Genomic DNA, 17,881 nt, shown 5'->3' with positions numbered 1-17,881 from the left:
TCTCCTACTCTAATAAACTTTATTCTCCTTTCATTCTGCCTCAGGTCTGGAAATTCTTTTCCAACCTGCACTCAGACCAGGACAAATACCACTGCCTCCAGGTCAATTGCCAGATCTAAAGGAAATGCATATTACTGAACTGCCCCAGGACTATGGGAAGGTGATGACTATGGGAACTTCAAGGTTGAACTGTGCTTACTTTCTACTCTTATGTTGGCCTAGAGTCTTTGAGCTCTACATCCAGGCTTATCCATTACAGATCCCTTCCTTCACATTATTTTTCTAAGATAGGGAGGGTGCAGTTGATCCAGTGTTTTGGTGAAGAAAGATTTACCTCCAGGAAGCTGGAATTTTTTGGGATACTGTGAGAGATCCCCATTGGATCAACTTGGAGAGTGAGGCATAATTGTAGGAATTCTTTGGACCTCATGGACTACATAGTGAATTAATATTTGGTTTATAAAATAGATACCATAGCCCATAAACCATAAATACTTTGGAAATACGTAGCAGGAGTAGAAAGGGACTTTCCATATAAATTGAAATGTTGCCCTTTGCACGTTACTAATTGCTTTGATATCTTCCTTTTCCTCCTTCCTTCCTGCACCACCCCCCACCAAGTTCCACTTAAATGACAAAGAGACACTTAGAATTGCTCCCTGGAAGAAAAGTTATGACAAACCTAGATAGCATATTAAAAAGCAGAGATATTACTTTGCCAACAAAGGTCTGTCTAGTCAAAGCTATGGTTTTTCCAGTAGTCATGTATGGATGTGAGAGTTGGACCATAAAGAAAGTTGAGTGCTGAAGAATTGATGCTTTTGAACTGTGGTGTTGGAGAAGACTCTTGAGAGTCCCTTGGACTGCAAGGAGATCAAACCAGTCAATCTTAAAGGAAATCAGTCCTGAATATTCTTTGGAAGGACTGATGCTGAAGCTGAAACTCCAATACTTTGGCCACCTGATGTGAAGAACCAACTTATTGGAAAAGACCCTGATGCTGGAAAATATTGAAGGCAGGAGAAGGGGATGACAGAGCATAAGATGGTTGGATGGTGTCACCGACTTGATGGACATGAGTTTGAGCAGGCTTTGGGAGTTGGTGATGGACAGGAAAGACTGTCATGCTGCAGTCCATGGGGTCTCAAAGAGTCGCACACAACTGAGCAACTGAACTGAACTGATACTTAGAATAGGAGGACTCAGGAAAGTTTACATAATAAGGGGATTCTTGCCCAGATCCTGTATAGTCCAAGTTTATAGGTAATTTCCCAGTCCACAGTTAAATAGGGCCTAGCCTGAGGAGCTACCGTACATGGGGTCACGAAGAGTCAGACACAGTTGAGTGATTGAGCACACACACACACACACACACAGTTCTTTAAGAGCATCTTCTCAAATAGCAGTCATTGGGATTTCTCATTCCAGTTATTCACAAGCATCAGCCTAGGGGCTTGCTCTGTACTGTACACTATGCTTAGGGATCTCCTGCCTTTATCATTGCTGCTGATGAGCTCAATTTCTCTGAAAAAGACCTAAATTTGTCCCAAAGCTTGCATTAGCAGCTCTTCAGGACTAATTGTATAGCAAAGCAATGAGGAAACTTAAATACTTTAATTGAGACATTAGTATCATTTCCATAAACTCAGTATACATTTTGAGTTCTCATTAATTTAGCAACAAGGTATAAATATAAATGTAATTGTAGAAAAATATACTAATTCTGCTAATTTATGGATACAAAAAAAAAAACAAATCTATAATAATTGCTCTCTGAGTTAAATTTCAAGCCAAAGTTTCATTATATCTTCTATAATTACATTTCTTGGCCATTCTATTCTCCTTCTTATGTAACCTCCCAAATAAACCAGTTTCCATGCACATGAATTGCATAACGTTAAAAAAATGTACAATTAGAAGATGATTTGGACGAGGCTGCCAAAAATCTGGATTAGTTATCATGTTAGGGTTTCCAAACTCCTTTTCTAGCACCTTCTCTGCTATCAGAGTGCTTTGAGTTGTATGAAATTCAGATCACACTTTCAGCATCCATACTCTGCATCTTCCCACTCTTACTTTGTGACTCATTAGTCTTTCCAAATTATCATCTACATGCCCTTCTGAGATTTTCTTCCATGGTTATTCATCTTTTTAATATAGAGAGTATATAGGGGAAAATTGTCTTGACTAAATAGATTAGACCAGAGTTCTTAATGTTTGTTTTCTAAGGGTGTGAACCAACCATGCATCTGGCAAAGGATGCTGCTGCTGTTGCTAAGTCACTTCAGTTGTGTCTGACTCTGTGCAACCCCATAGATGGCAGCCCACCAGGCTCCTCTGTCCCTGGGATTCTCCAGGCAAGAATACTGGAGTGGGTTGCCATTTCCTTCTCCACTGGCAAAGGATAGATCAAGTCATTTCCCTTTGATCTGTCTGCTCTTTGTTTTCATTTATAAATGATGATGATACCTACTGATAAGGTTGTTGGAAGAATGGTAGATCTCACCTCTAAACTCATCAGAGCAGTGCTCTGCAATAGTCAGTGCTCAATAACTGATATCTGTAATTATCATCATTATTAGGAATTCTTATGACAAAGCCTTTGTATTTTTCCTTATATCTCACATAACATTATTAAACACAACTTTTAATTTGGTCCCCCTGTTTCTGCAACTCGTTCCTGATGCCATGTCTCTCACATCAGATGCAGGTGGAAGCCAATCCATCAGGAGTATTTTTCCAGTCTGTGGCTATCGTGTTTGGTTTCCCAGCAGCACAGAGGGAAGGCACACTGGGGAATGAAACCACACCCAAGCTTTAGAGTTGATAAAAGAGCCAGATAATGAAAATATTTCTCTTAAGGCTAGCTTTGGGAAGATTTTCTGTTTAAATTAAAAACACTATGAAGTTTTGGCCTAGTAAATTGAACATTCTTTTAAATAAAAAGAAGTTAACATGATCAAGGATGTGACAGAGTTAGGATATACACATGACTAAAATTATTTCAAGTCATCTTTATTTCAGCTTTTTTTAAAGGATGAAAACAGGAAAAAAAGCCATGAAAACCACCCCAAACCCTGACAGCAGTGCCCCTTCCCAGGACCTGGTATTTCTTCTCACATTTCTAGTCCTGACACTTCTTCAGTCAGCACATCTCAAACCAGATGTGCCAAGCCACTCAGCGCTTTCATCCCCAGCATTTTCCTATCTGATCGCCATCAGTTTCCTGGAGCTGGAGTGTTGATTAGCCCCAGAACTTATGATCAAATTTATTTCTTTCCGACTTTATTAATTTCTTGAAACACCTAACCATCCCTGAAGGATTACTAGTCAGAGGGTAACTCTGTAGCCTAATAGCATGTTTAGAGAAACACCTGGTGGGAAATGCATTCCTGCAGCCCAGCACCCACAATACTCAGCCTCTCCCAGATCCTACCTGGGAGCACTCAGCAGGGAAGGAGGACAGTCAGCAATGGAATCCCGCTCCCAGCCACTGGCTTTCTCTTCTCTGCTGGGTCTGTAGTCCCTGTGCGTTGGGAGCAACAACCTGCAAAGGGGCGCACTGTCACGGTGTCAGGTGCCACCGGCCAGGTGTTCCTAGACCTTGGCTAAATGGAGGGTCACTTTCATGCTGAATAAAGTCAGCCCTCCATATCTGTGGACTCAAACAACTCTGTGTCAAAAATACTTGAAAAAATTCTAGAAAGTTTCAAAAAAGAAACTTGAATTTGCTGCATACCAGCAACTATATATATAGTTTTTACATTGTACTAGGTACGATAACTAATCCAGAGATGATTTAACAAATATAGAAGGATATGTGTGGATGATGTGTGTGGGTTATGTGCAAATACTATATACCATTTTAAAAAAGGAACTTGAGCATCCATGGATTTTGGTGTCTGAGGAGAACTTGGAACCAGTCCTTCTGAGGATACTTAGGGATGACTGTATATATAAGCTAAATGCCACTGGCAACTTTTTCTCTAGGTAAGCCAGTTTGGCTCCTTTGAGCCACCCAATATCAGCATAGCTTTTCCAGTGAGGAGTGGGAAAGAAAAGGGGGCATGTAAACAAGTTTCTAACTTTAGAGATGTTGGTGGCAGCATCTGCTATGGGAGAATAAAGCTAAAAGTCCAACTAGACTTGGTCTGATATAAAATCTGTTCTGTAATATATCTCAATAACTTATTGAGAATAAGCATAAACCCTTTGCTTGCTAATTTCCTGATGGGTAAAGCAATTAAGTTTATTTGTTTAATCAACAAAGGCTTAATTAAGCAGGCATTCTGCCAAGCAAAGAATATATAAGGACATAAAGATAATAAGTTACTGTCTCTGCCTGAAAGAGAAATTCAAGTAAACTAATCACGGCAATCCAACGGCGAGACAATATGCCAGTTGTGGCAGGAAATACAAAGGTACAGAAACACACTTCGTAGAGACCTCAGGAGTCAAGGAAAAGCCTCCCTGAAATCCACCTTTCTCGAAAGGCTGACTTTCTCTGACTTGGGTCATGAAGGGGTTCTCACACTTCAATGTTCATTGAAGGCAACTGGAAACTTGATAAAAATAAGGTTCCTGAGCTCCCACTCCAAGAATTTTTGATTATGTTGCTTTGGAGCAGAGCCTGGGAAATCATTTTAATTTTTATTAACAAGTTTTGTAGGTGATCCTGCTAAAAGTAGTTCTCAGACAGTACTTTGAATGACGTTGTCGAGAACATTGAATTTCCTTGGTCTCCTTCACCAAGGATTCTTCTCAGACCTTTACAAATGCAACTCTTGCAGCAAAAAAGGTAGCTTCTTACCTGTTTACTGCATTGTTTGCTTCTATGCTTAAACCCAGGGAAAATACTCTGGGAATCAAAAGTATTTGATTTGCAGGAGTGGGAGTGGATAGAGGAGGGGATCTTGGCCTCATCCACTCTCTGTGGTGAAAACCCAAACTGCATTCCTCACACACCCCAGCCCCCTTCACGAGACAGAGCTGTGGGGCCTCTGAGGAGAGTGTGAGGGAGGTGGTCTGGGAGGTGTTTCATTTATGAAACCCTCCCTTTCCCTGAAGCATGTGGACATATAAAGCAAGCAGATTAGTTCTCAGGGAGGAGGTAAGCCCTTTGATGAAGAAAGCCACCTTGAATATTCTCTTGGGGGACGTTTTACCTGTGAATCTGAACCAAGAAAAATGCTAACGCAAATGAAAAAGAGTTTAGACTTGGCTGGGTCCCTGGCACAAACTTTGTAAGAAGCATGTCATTCTCACTGTCTAGAGAGACCAGGCTGATCTCATCATTTATCAGCCCAGGGAACAGAGCTGTAAAGAGCACGCCAGTTTTGGGGGTGAACCCACAGTCACAGAAACGCATGGCCTTTGTCATTTAGATGCTACATCCTTTCAAGGGTTTTTTCTTCTCCCTCTTTTCTTCCTTCTACTCCTTCTCTTTTCCCCTTAAAAAAATTATTTTACCTCAAAAAGTATAAAGATAATTTATTTAAAAAAAATAGAAACATAACATTAAATCCTTTCAAAAATGCAACTTATAGAACTTTCCAATATCACATTGAAAAAGACTTTCTTCTGACCAGTCTCCTTTTGAATGGTAACAATAATAATATCATAGATTTTGGGCCATCAGATCCTTGACTAGCCCATGGGGACTAGGATTTTTATCACTGCTTCCCTCTGCTCATCTTCCAGGTGGAGACTGACAGCACTGAGATGTCAGATTTTCACTCTTGGTTTCCAATACCATCTTTATGATATATGAACCATGTAATATTGGCAAGTCACTTCATATTCTGAATAAGTTTTTCCACTCTTGAAATGGGTACAGTAACATGAGCCCTTTCACTGTAGTTCTAGAATAGCAGAAGCTAAAATATTTTGTACGTTCTACAGCAGGGTCCCCAGCCTCTGGGATTTAATGCCTGATGATCTGAGGTGGAGCCTATGTAATAATAATAGAAATAAAGTACATGATAAATGTATGTGCTTGAATCATCCTGCAACCATCTCTTCTCTAAACCCTGCCCCACTCTGTGGAAAAATTGGCTTCCATGAAACCAGTCCCCGGTGCCAAAAAGTTGGTAACCATTGCTCTAAAGCATTTTTCTAAATGTGTTCCTTTAGTCTTCGTCTTATAACCTGGTGTGTGTGTGTGTGTGGGTGGGGGGGGGGTGCCTGAGCCAAAAGATTTGTTATTTCTGGAAAGAAAATATAGTGTGAGAGTCACAGAGTCTCAGAGGACAGCCATTTTATATTAGCATTAAAAATAATAACAAATAAATGTCAAACTAAATTCACAAAGTTTTACTAATTGGTACTCACTGAGGAAAAGGTTACCTACACATATATGCACACACTGGGAAAATCAGAGAAAAAGTAATGAGCAAACAAAGATCTAAATACTTGCTGAGAGGTGATAAATGCTTCCCCAGACAAACTTGCTACCTCCCAAAGGAGCCTGCTATCTGGAAAAACACATTGATGATGTAATGGGAACCTTTTCCAGAGGAAGCACCTTCTGCTGAGGGAAACGTGGGCCTCTGGCCACAAACAGTGATTTTCAGCATGTGTCTCTGGCCTGTCCTTCTCATTACCTCAATTTTCCATTTATGAATTGATGATTCTGCTCCTTTCTCTAAAATGCTACATAGGAGTACTGGAAAATGAAGTAAATTTTGTGAAATTATATGAGAGGCTAAAAGATTAAGTAAAATTCAACAATAGATTTTTATGGGTGAATTCATCTTCGAACTGCTGAGATACCACGGCAATCACCAAATATACTCAACCCAGCAGGATTCTTAATCTCTGTCTCACTAAACCATCTGTGTTTCATCAATTCTCACCCATCTGCCCAAACACTGAAAAGAGAAGCTAAAGATCATACAGCTTCGAGATGGAGCAAAACACAGAAGGTTGATGGGAAACTTTCTAAAGCAATAGGTTATAGACAGTGATGCACAACCAGGGTCCTGCTGCTGCTAAGTCGCTACAGTCGTGTCCGAATCTGTGCGACCCCATAGACGGCAGCCCACCAGGCTCTGCCGTCCCTGGGATTCTCCAGGCAAGAACACTGGAGTGGGCTGCCATTTCCTTCTCCAATGCATGAAAGTGAAAAGTGAAAGTGAAATCTCTCAGTCATGTCCAACTCTTAGCGACCCCATGGACTGGAGCCTACCAGGCCCCTCCGCCCATGGGATTTTCCAGGCAAGAGTACTGGAGTGGGGGTGCCACTGCCTTCTCCAACCAGGGTCCTAAGAGTACGTATATAATTTTCACAGGTTCACTTTTCAACCTGAGACATCTCGGACATGAGGAAGCCAATTCTCTGACATCCCCGTCCCTTGAACATGCTTGTACGTGCTTCGGCATGCCATCAGCCCTTTGGCTCTGTTATTTGGGAATATATTGATAAGACTCCAACAAAAGCTTGATCCGAAGCTACAAAATATTCAGACTCGGGTAAAAACAGATGATGAAATTGGGCAGTGGCTTGTGAGGCCAAAGAGCTTGTCCTTATAATCTCTGGGGTGTTGTAATACTGGGAGAGGATGGAGTCTGACAACTTGACCAAGGAAAGCTTTGGACTGAAGTGAAAATGTTTATTTGGACTTTGGGTTCCCTCCCATACCCCCAGGCTCTAATAATCTGGACTGGCTTCCCCATCCTCCTTTTGACCTAGATGCTTAAAGGAACTTAAAAGGAATACATCTCTCTCTTCCACAGGGCAAGCCACATCCAAACTTATAGGGTTTCACACACAATACTGAGGTCACTTACTTGCTAAACAAAAGTCAAGCCCACAGGGATACTGATGAATGCTGCCCTTAGGTCATAAATAACAGTCCTGTTACTTTGGCTCTTCACTAACAATTTCCATCTGGCAACACTCAGGGCTGCATGTCTGACCATGGGTCAGAGGTGCAAGGGAGGCAGCCGTTCACTGAAGGCATTGTTTTCATTGGTCCATAATTAAAGACTCAAGAAATTGCTCATCAGCAGCCAGAGGGCTCCTCAGGCTTTTTGTGAATCTCTTCCTCTGGCAACTATGAGAGTGGGAGTTAGTTTGATGGTATGCTGAAGCATTCCAGACATGAATCTGAGCATTGTCTCTGAGGATCTCTGCACGTAGGTCCAGCTCAACAATGCAAAGTAAGCTGGCAAGGCAGAGCAAACTCCAGGAATACAGGTGGTTTGGAGTGATGAAGGTTTGCAGGAAGACATTTAAATCCCTGGCAGTTTTACGGACCTTTATTCAGCAAGGGTCCCTTAATATTGCTGTGGCAGTGATTCATGTATTTGTGGCCGGATCAGAGGGTGTGGATGGGGGACTGACTGGCTAGCTGATGGGTAGACATGCCGCTCTCCAGATCTCCTCTACTGTCCCTGAATTCTTGTGGCTGGTGAGTTCCATTGTTTTCATTCATGGGGTAGCGGTTAGTCTAAGAGAGGGAAGGGTCCTCTTCAGGTCATCTTTTTAGCACCAGACTCTCACCAACTGCCTCTTACACTGCCTTTCTCTACAAATGCATCATAAGCTTAGTCTGCTGTTTACAGAAAATAATAACCTGACTTCAATGCAGAAAAACATTTGTTACAAACTACATATACACATAGGTAACTTAGCTGTTGAACTCAGGTTGACTCAACAGGGTTGGCTTTTCAAAAAACTGTTTATTTTATATTGGAGCATAGTTGATTAACAACATTGTGATAGTTTCAGGTGTACAGCAAAATTATTCCGTTATACATGTATATATTCTTTTTCAAATTATTTCCCCATTTAGGTTGTTACATAATATTGAGCAGAGTTCCCTGTGCCTATAGTAGGTCCTTGTTGGTTATTCATTTTAAATATAGTATGGCCAGCCCCAACTCCCTAAATATCCTTTCCCCAAATTTCTCCCCTCAATATGATTTTATGTTTAAAATCTTTTAGTTCTCCTCAACAAATGTCATCACTTTGTAATTCTGCCCCGCAGAAACTCTGTTGTATTCCTGCAACCCAGTTTCCAGTCACGATCCCCTAAAACTAAATGATATAACTTGCTTTTACATTACTCAGGTTAGTAAAAATTTATTTAAGTCCTTTCTATAACAGAAAAGTGTACTCACTTGCTGCTCTCTGCTCTTGTTTTTTCCTAATTTTCTTTTGGGCACTCCCGATCAGATCAGTTATCTCTCTTTCTGATTCTCCTTTTCTAATTTACCTTCCAATCCTCACCCTTTGGGGCTTCCCTGGTGGCTCAGATGGTAAAGAATCTGCCTGCAGGGCAGGAGACCTGGGTTCAATCCCTGGGTCAGGAAGACCCCCTGGAGAAGGGAATGGCTACCCACTCCAGTATTCTTGCCTGGAGAATTCCATGGCCAGAGGAGCCTAGTGGGATACAGTCTATAGGATTGCACAGAGTAGGACATGACAGAGAGACTAACACACAACACTTCACCCTTTAGCACAATCCATCTTCATAAATTTCACCTGCTTCCCCTATGAAACTCAATTCACATACCTCTCAATCTGGAACTTAGAAAATCAAGCCTAATTCATTACAAAAATTAAAACCTCTACAGACAAATTGGTAGCCACATTGTAAAAAAAAGATATTCTGGAGAATAGCAGCTACAACAAAACAAATATTTCCCATTGCTGGTAAATGTAATGGACCTGTGACAATAGCTAAGGATATAGCTATTGAGAATAGGATCAATGATAATCATGCTGGTTACCATTTGCTGAGCTTTCACTGTGCCAGGCATGGTTTTGAGCACTTTACATCTTATTTAATCTGACAACAACTAAATGAAGTCACAATTATCATCTACATTTTCAGATAAGGGAAGTAAGTTTTTTATGTTTCACGACTATAAAGTGGTAGAGTGATTAAAACCCTTGACTGCAAGAATTTAGAACAAAACAAACAAAAAACACAACCCCTCTGCTCCTAGTGAAAATGCCTGTTCTCAATCTTGAGTTCTATCACCAGTAATATTTGATTCTCTAGTTTAGTAGCAACAATCTACAAGAAGTGAATGTGGAAAAATAGCAAATTTTTACAGGTATCCTTTCACTGGCATGAGGGGTTCAGACCATGAGACCAGAAGTATGAGGAATTGTGCTTTATCCCAAACTGAACACAGCTTTCCTCCACTTCAATTCAATTCAGTTCAGTTCAGTCCAGTCGCTCAGTCTTGTCCGACTCTTTGCGACCCCATGAATCACAGCATGCCAGGCCTCCCTGTCCATCACCAACTCCTGGAGTTCACTCAGACTGATGTCCACCGAGTCAGTGATGCCATCCAGCCATCTCATCCTCTGTTGTCCCCTTCTCCTCCTGCCCCCAATCCCTTCAGCATCAGAGTCTTTTCCAATGAGTCAACTCTTCTCATGAGGTGGCCAAAGTACTGGAGTTTCAGCTTCAGCATCAGTCCTTCCAATGAATACCCAGGACTGATCTCCTTTAGGATGGACTGGTTGGATCATCTTGCAGTCCAAGGGACTCTCAAGAGTCTTCTCCAACACCACAGTTCAAAAGCATCAATTCTTCGGTGCTCAGCTTTCTTCACACTGTACCCAAATCCTTTGGTGAATCAAGTCCTGAGTAAACTCATACCTTCATAGACCTGGGAAAAGTTCCCTGTGTATAATACAGTCAATTACCTGCAATATTTTATAATAACCTACAAGGGAAAAGAATCTGAAAAAAATGTATATAATATATATATATAAAAGAATATATATGTATATAATATATATATAAGAATATATATATATAAATCACTGTGCAGTATACCCAAAAATAACATAATATTGTAAATCATCTATGCTTCATTTAAAAAATACTTCAGAAATAAAAAAATCTCTTGACTCTTTTGTTTATGATTCCCTGTCTCAAATCAAGGTGACCACTATTCTCAGTCTGACCAGAATAACCAAACAGGGACTGTGAGACCAGATGCCTTAGTGAGGTGACTTTCTTAGTTGATACAGTGCACTGAAGGGATGTCTTTGCTTTAATACCTCAAGGATATTTGTGCCCCTGCGGCCCCTAATGCCTAGTAAGAACTCAGTATGGGCTTGCCAAATAAAAGAATGCCTTGTCCTAGTTTATGCCAAGTTGGGAAAATGCTGCATTTGTCCAGGCTAGAATATTCCACATTTCAGAAGCATTTTTAGAGCAGATGTTAAGTGGGGCCCTTCAGAGGCTCTGTGAGCCCCCTGAAATTACATGCAAAATTCTGTATTTACATGTGGGAATTTTGGTGAGGGTCTTTAGCATTCATCAAAATTTTGAGAAGGTTCTTGAACCAAATTATTTAAGAATCACTACTTCATGGTTTACAAAATAGTTATGCTTAATTATTTTGGTTGATCATATCAATGTCATGAGAAAGATAATATAATGATCATTAATTTACAGAAGAAGAAAATTTGAAATTGAGAAAGATGGCACAGGTATTAAATTTAAAAGCCTGGTGTTCTGGCTCCAGACTCTGTTCTTTCCATTTGCTGTGTGTGTGTGTGTGTGTGTGTGTGTGTGTGTGTGTGTGTTTGCAGAAAAAGAAACAACAATGAAATGTTAAGTGAATTCTACATGACTGATCAGAGATGGGATCCTCTCTCCCTCAAGACTCAATAAGTAGGTCCATGTCTTCCCACCCACCAACTGGCTTCAATGCTTGGGGATTTGGCTCTGGTCAGCACAAGTCCTAACGCCTCCACGGGTTATTAACCCAGCAGAGAGATTTAAGAAGCAGGAAAGAAGACACATTATCACTTACTTTTGAGCCTTAGCTTCTTTATCTATGTAACAGAGTTTACAAAACCACTTACTCCGACCTGAATACATTTCTTTCTCCTTCTAAAGGCAGCTGAAGGCATTAAGTGATTTCTAGATCAATCGTCTTTCCTGGATGAGTTGTACTACCTGACGTCTGGGACTAATTTTCTCATTTGAGGAGTGAGGGCTTTAGGACCAAGTTATTTTGTGGATGACTTTTAGCTTTAAAGAGCTCTGTCTGTTATACTATTGTGGAAGAAATGAATAAGGTAGGGGAAGGGAAAGTATAAAAGCATGAAAGCAGCCACTTTATTAGGGTTCCTGGAGCCATGACTTCCCATTATCTTCCTTCACTGGTGTTTGGATTCATCTGTTTTTTTTTTTTTTTGCTTGCTGCACCTTGAGTGCAGCATCACTGTTTTCTCCCACCACTTCAGGTAAACCATTGGTCAATTTAGAGCACTTCACGCACAGCTGCTGGTGGAGGGAGCCAGGGGTGAGGATGCTTTGTGCCTGTGAGTTTCCTCCATCCTCTGGCTCGTTCCCCTGGACACTGGAAGGTGTTGGCTTGATGACCTGTGTAGGCTTTTCGGTCAGTGATTCTGAAAGTCCTCCTCTGGATTATATCACTCAGGGATTAACACGTTCTCTCACAGCAAGGACAACTTAAGGCTTGGAAGACTAAATCTGACTCATGAAAAGTAAGGGGAGTTAGAGTTCAAGTCTGAGCAAGTAGGCTTTATTTCCTGCTCTTTGGGATCCCAGCTATCTTGTTGCACAACTCTGGGAGGTGCCTATTCTGTTGTATTCCCTATTAAAGGAGTCCCTGGAGCACAGTGTGGTATGAGTAGCGGCCCCTGGAATTAAAAGATGCTACTGCCCTGCTTGTGATGCCTTGAGTACCTTCATTTCAATTCACAGAAGTTAACATCATCTGGAGGTTGAAATCTGAGGGTTGGGGAGTACTTTTTATCATGGTGCCCTTAGAAAACCTGGCAAAATTCCATATCAACACATGTATGTGTGTGTGTGTGTGTGTGTGTGTGCGCTCAGTTGAGTCCAACTCTTTGCGACCCCATGGACTATAGCTGTCCACCAGTCTCCTCTGTCCATGGGATTTTCCAGGCAAGAATACTGGAATGGGTTGCCATTCTCTTCTCTAGGGGATCTTCCTGACCCAGGGATTGAACCCACATCTCCTGCGTCTCTGGCATTGCAGGTGGATTCTTTACCACTGAGCTACCTGGGAAGCAAGGATAAAAATGGGATTGACAAAGAAGAGAGACTAAGTTGGAGTTGAGAGTAATGAGTAATTTCTAAGTCCAGACAGCTAACCAAGTTTACCACCAGACACAGAAAAATGTACAGAAGACGATTTTACTCTACATTCTTTCACTTTATATATTATATAGTAAAACTTTTAGCTGTTGGAGTTATTTTGGTCAGTTGTATGGAGTAGGGTGGTTACAAGTGGTTTCAGGAGTTAATGGATTTCTTTGCTCAGTTTCCATGTGACCAGTTTACAGTTAAAAAAACCTGCTATTTCCTGGCTACCAACTAATGGCCAAGAGCTTCCCAAACATGACTTCACTTAATCCTCCCAGTAACCCTTTGAGGCAGGTGTTATTATCCATCTCTATTTTATAAACAGAAAATTGGATTTCCAAGATATTTATAATTTGCCCAAGATTGCACAACTTAAGTAGCAACCAGTTCCGTTCAGTTCAATGTTAGTGGTCAAATCAGATTTGTCTGATTCTAAAGTTGTGCTGTTACTAGAACACCAAACTGCTTCCTATTTAGGCATTATGTTTTCTTGAGCAAATATAGCCATAATCATTTGTTTACTGGCAGTAGAAGTAATGCCAGTAATGATAGCAACATATGTGGAGCTCATTATGTGCTAGGAACTGTCCTAACACTTTATAATTCATCTAATAACTAATCCCTTGTTAAAGCGTACAATGTAGAGTCAAGCCCCGTTTATGGATGAGGAAGACATGGAGAGGTTGAGAAACTGGCCCAAAGTCACTCAATTCACTGGTAAGGGGAGGAGCTGGGAATCCAAGCCAGAAGGGTGGGCTCCAGAGCCTATGCAGGCCATTGGAGACTAGAGTAGGTTGTCAAAGAGGTAAGTCATTCAGTGACTTATCAGGAAACCCATTGTCCTGTTTAGACTGGTCTAGGCTTGCATTAGGCAGAGTTTCTGAAGAGATGACACTCTAAGAGAGAAAAGCACTAGTGAGTCAATGAGAGGAACCTCTAAGTCCTTGGTTTTCATTGCCTGCTTGGACAACACACCCAGTTACAGGCAAGTCTTAGAGCCAAGGGCAGCTCTGCCCTCCTGCCTTTTCTTGGGGGGTGCCCATGCGAGTGCTGGCCGAGGGGCACAGGAGGACGATGGGCTCGCAGAGTGACACATCCTGCCTCCAAAGAGTAGGTCGTTTTAATTTTCCCTCTTCTCTTGTCATGTAGATGGATGTCTCTCCTTTTTCAGAAAAGTGAAATCAATTCTCTAGAATTCTTAGGAAATAGAGGGTTTTGAATCTACCATGCTTATGAATCTGCTGAGACGGCTGGGAAGTGAGGCTTCTTTTTTGCACATGAAGTCATATTTTAACCGAAACCAAAAGAAAAAAAAAAGAGAGAGAGAGACTTGAGAGTCTGTGGGGATCAGAGCTGGGTATTGTGTTACAGAAATTTTCCATTTCAGACACAAACTACATACAGTGGTATGTGGGCCAAAAAAGGCAGAGAGAGACTCCAGGAGGGCCTGAAGAAATAATGCCTCCTCCTTTAATCCCAAGGAGTGTGTCCAGATTCTGGGGGAGGGCTGTCCAGAGGGTCTGGATAGGATCTCACTCAGAAGTCTGGGATTAGAGCGATGATGATACCAGCTGCATCACAGAGCCTGACTTCACAGAGCTCCCTAAAATGCAAGAGAGTTAATTTCTCAGTGACTTGGTTTCCAATATCTGAAAATGAAACAAACACCTCAAAATTTGTTGGGAGTAGTAAAAATGGTATGAAGAGTGGTATGATAAGGCTGTTGCTGCTGTTGCTAAGTCGCGTCAGTCGTGTCCGACTCTGTGCGACCCCATAGACGGCAGCCCACCAGGCTTCCCCGTCCCTGGGATTCTCCAGGCAAGAACACTGGAGTGGGTTGCCATTTCCTTCTCCAATTCATGAAAGTGAAAAGTGAAAGTGAAAAGTGAAAGTGAAGTCGCTCAGTCGTGTCTGACTCTTAGTGACCCCATGGACTGCAGCCCAGCAGGCTCCTCCGTCCATGGGATTTTCCAGGCAAGGGTACTGGAGTGGGTTGCCATCGCCTTCTCCTATGATAAGGCTAGTTATAGTATTATTAAGCAGTACTTACACTAGCTATTATTGAAGGCTTATAATGCATGAACCACTGTGTTAAAGCTTTCTAAACATTATCTCATTTAATTCTCTCAAGTTGATGAGATCAGTGATATTATTTTTTGTAAATTTGTACCCGAGGAAACTACAGTTTAGAAAAGCTAAAGATTGATTTGAACAAGCTCATAGCTTTAAGTGGTGAACTTGAGTCTCAAATGTTAGTTGGCACCTATGAATTGACACCTATCCTGCCTTCCCATGGAAAGGCCAACCTTGGCCCACACTGCTCTGGTCCCAAGCTAAATCTTGTGGGAGCAATAGGGGACATCACTTAATTGACAGTGTGTTATGTTGACCAGCGCCCCCCACCCCACACCCTATTTTTTATCAGTGCCCCTTTCAGGTTAACATGGAAGACCTATTTTAAAGAAATGTTGGATTGGTTTTCCAGGAATATAAACTGGTTTTTGTCCCTTGAGCTCAATTCTGAAATGGGTATTGCCTCCAGCAGTGCTTCTTATGGCTGTTCAGTGTCCCTAACCAGCAGCATCGGCATCACCAGGAAACTGGCAGGAAATGTAAATTGTCTGTCCCTGCCCAGATGTGCTGAATTGGAAACCCTCAGGGTGGGGCTCAGCAATGCATGTTTTAACAACCCCACAAGCTGATTCTGACGCAGCTAAAGTCTGAGAGCCACTGGCCTCTAGGGCAGATAAGGAGAGAGTTAAATCAGGACTAGAGGTCTCTGATTCTTAACAGCTGCTAGTGACTCACTCTCCCCAGTCATTCCCTTCTGGTTTCTGTCCTTTTTAGGATGAAGGATTTGCTAGCATCCCATCATGTGTGAAAAATTACATCAGCAGTGTCCATTCCTTTCTGAATCGATGTCCATGAGGAGACTTTGAGCTTTATCCCCTCCCGTGTGCAACATAGCCCCCTCTGTTTTTAGAACCACTTGCTCATTTTCCAGTCTGGATGATTAACTTCAAGTTATCATCATACCAGAAACAAAAAATAAGCTGTAATAAAACTGTGGTTCTAGGTTGAACTGAACGATTGCAAATTGGGGTTGAGTCTCCAAATCTGCTTGTTCTTGAAGGTTCTGAACACTGCAGCTACGTAAAAGCCAAGGGGCGTCTGGTCCCCCCTCTCCTCCCCACCCTGCCTAAAATTGGTGACAGAGGGTGAAGCAACTAAAGATGAAGATGGGGAAAATCATTCCTTCAGTTGTTTAGTACAAGCTCTGACTCAGACTTGTCTGCTTCCCAGGATCACTGGTCCCACATATCTCTCAGTGGGAAACCTAAAATTGAATACACATCCCAGAAACAAGAAAATGGGATAGGTTTTCTTCCCTATAGTTCCTTCTCCTGAGACTCGTGTGAGATGGGTCTCCAGTCCAACACAAATCTGCCAATAAATTAACTCCGAGTTTGCTAAATTGTTTGGAGAAGGAAATGGCAACCCACTCCAGTATTCTTGCCTGGAGAATCCCATGGACAGAGGAGCCTGGCAGGCTGCAGTCTATAAAGTGGAAAAGAGTCGGACACGACTTAGCTCTGTCTTTCTTTACTAGATTGTTACAAAAGCCCTTCTTGTTATCTGAGATGCTACTTTTCCTAATAGAAAAAATAGTGGGAAATTCTGCTTGATCTTGCCAGAAAATGGAAACCATAGTTATTGATGTGACCTGTATTTAGCATCTTTGGGATAGAAGAACATTTTCTTGCATCTCAACAAAGGTTTACTAACATTAAGTTCTGGCTGAAGGGGTCTCCAGAGTCCCTCTTATATCTCCAAATAAGGTAAAATAAGAATTTAAAAAATGTGAGCATGGTTTCTGTTGCCAGAAACTGTTTTTGAGTTTCAAAAGAGTTTTGCTCAGCACTTTGTGTTGCTATCTGGTCTTATTTTAATTCATTGCAGACGTACTGAAGAATTTAAGTCATGAGCATGAGTTAGCAACATCCAAATGAAGGCAAGATGTGTTAAGGGTTTAAACCCTGACATAGTGGAAGTGGAGACTGGCAATGCCTTTCCTGAGATGCTCTTACAGAAGTGTCATGGCTACAGACTAAATTCAGTAAGGGAGAATGCCAAAACTGGGACTTTCTCTGCTCTTCCCTATTGGACAGACACACCAAGTTCTCTATCCCTCAAGATCCTTATGTTACAAATTACATGGTGTTTCTCTTATAAACCAACAATAAATATTTTATCTCAACATAAAATTTTGAATAACAGGTTTGGAGACAGAGAAATCCAAGTCCAATGTCTTGCATTCTCTCTTAATAGCTATGTGTCCTTGGGCCAGTAACTTAACCTCTTTGAGACTACTTTAAATTAAAGTAGGGATAAAAATAATCACCTATAAATTAGGGATAAAAATAATCACTGCAAAGAGTTGCTATGAAGACTGATTTGGATAATGTCTAATGTTGGCATTTAGTAGCTGTTAGTATTATTTTTACCATCTCAAACTCAATTGGTTCAAACAGTAAATTTAATGTTTAAACAAATATTCCCTGATGCCTATATATAAATATATGCATCAGTTCAGTTCAATCGCTCAGTCATGTGCAACTCTGCGACCCCAAGGACTGCAGCAAGCCAGGCCTTCCTGTCCATCACTCCTGGGTTTACTCAAACTCATGTCCACTGAGTCAGTGATGGAATCCAATCATCTCATCCTCTGTCATTCCCTTCTCCTCCCACCTTCAATCTTTCCCAGCATC

Source organism: Bubalus kerabau, chromosome 2 (assembly GCF_029407905.1).
Source record: "Bubalus kerabau isolate K-KA32 ecotype Philippines breed swamp buffalo chromosome 2, PCC_UOA_SB_1v2, whole genome shotgun sequence".
Classification (NCBI taxonomy): Eukaryota; Metazoa; Chordata; class Mammalia; order Artiodactyla; family Bovidae; genus Bubalus; species Bubalus kerabau.
The sequence above is the reverse complement of the archived record's forward strand: the minus strand, read 5'-3'. Positions refer to the sequence as shown.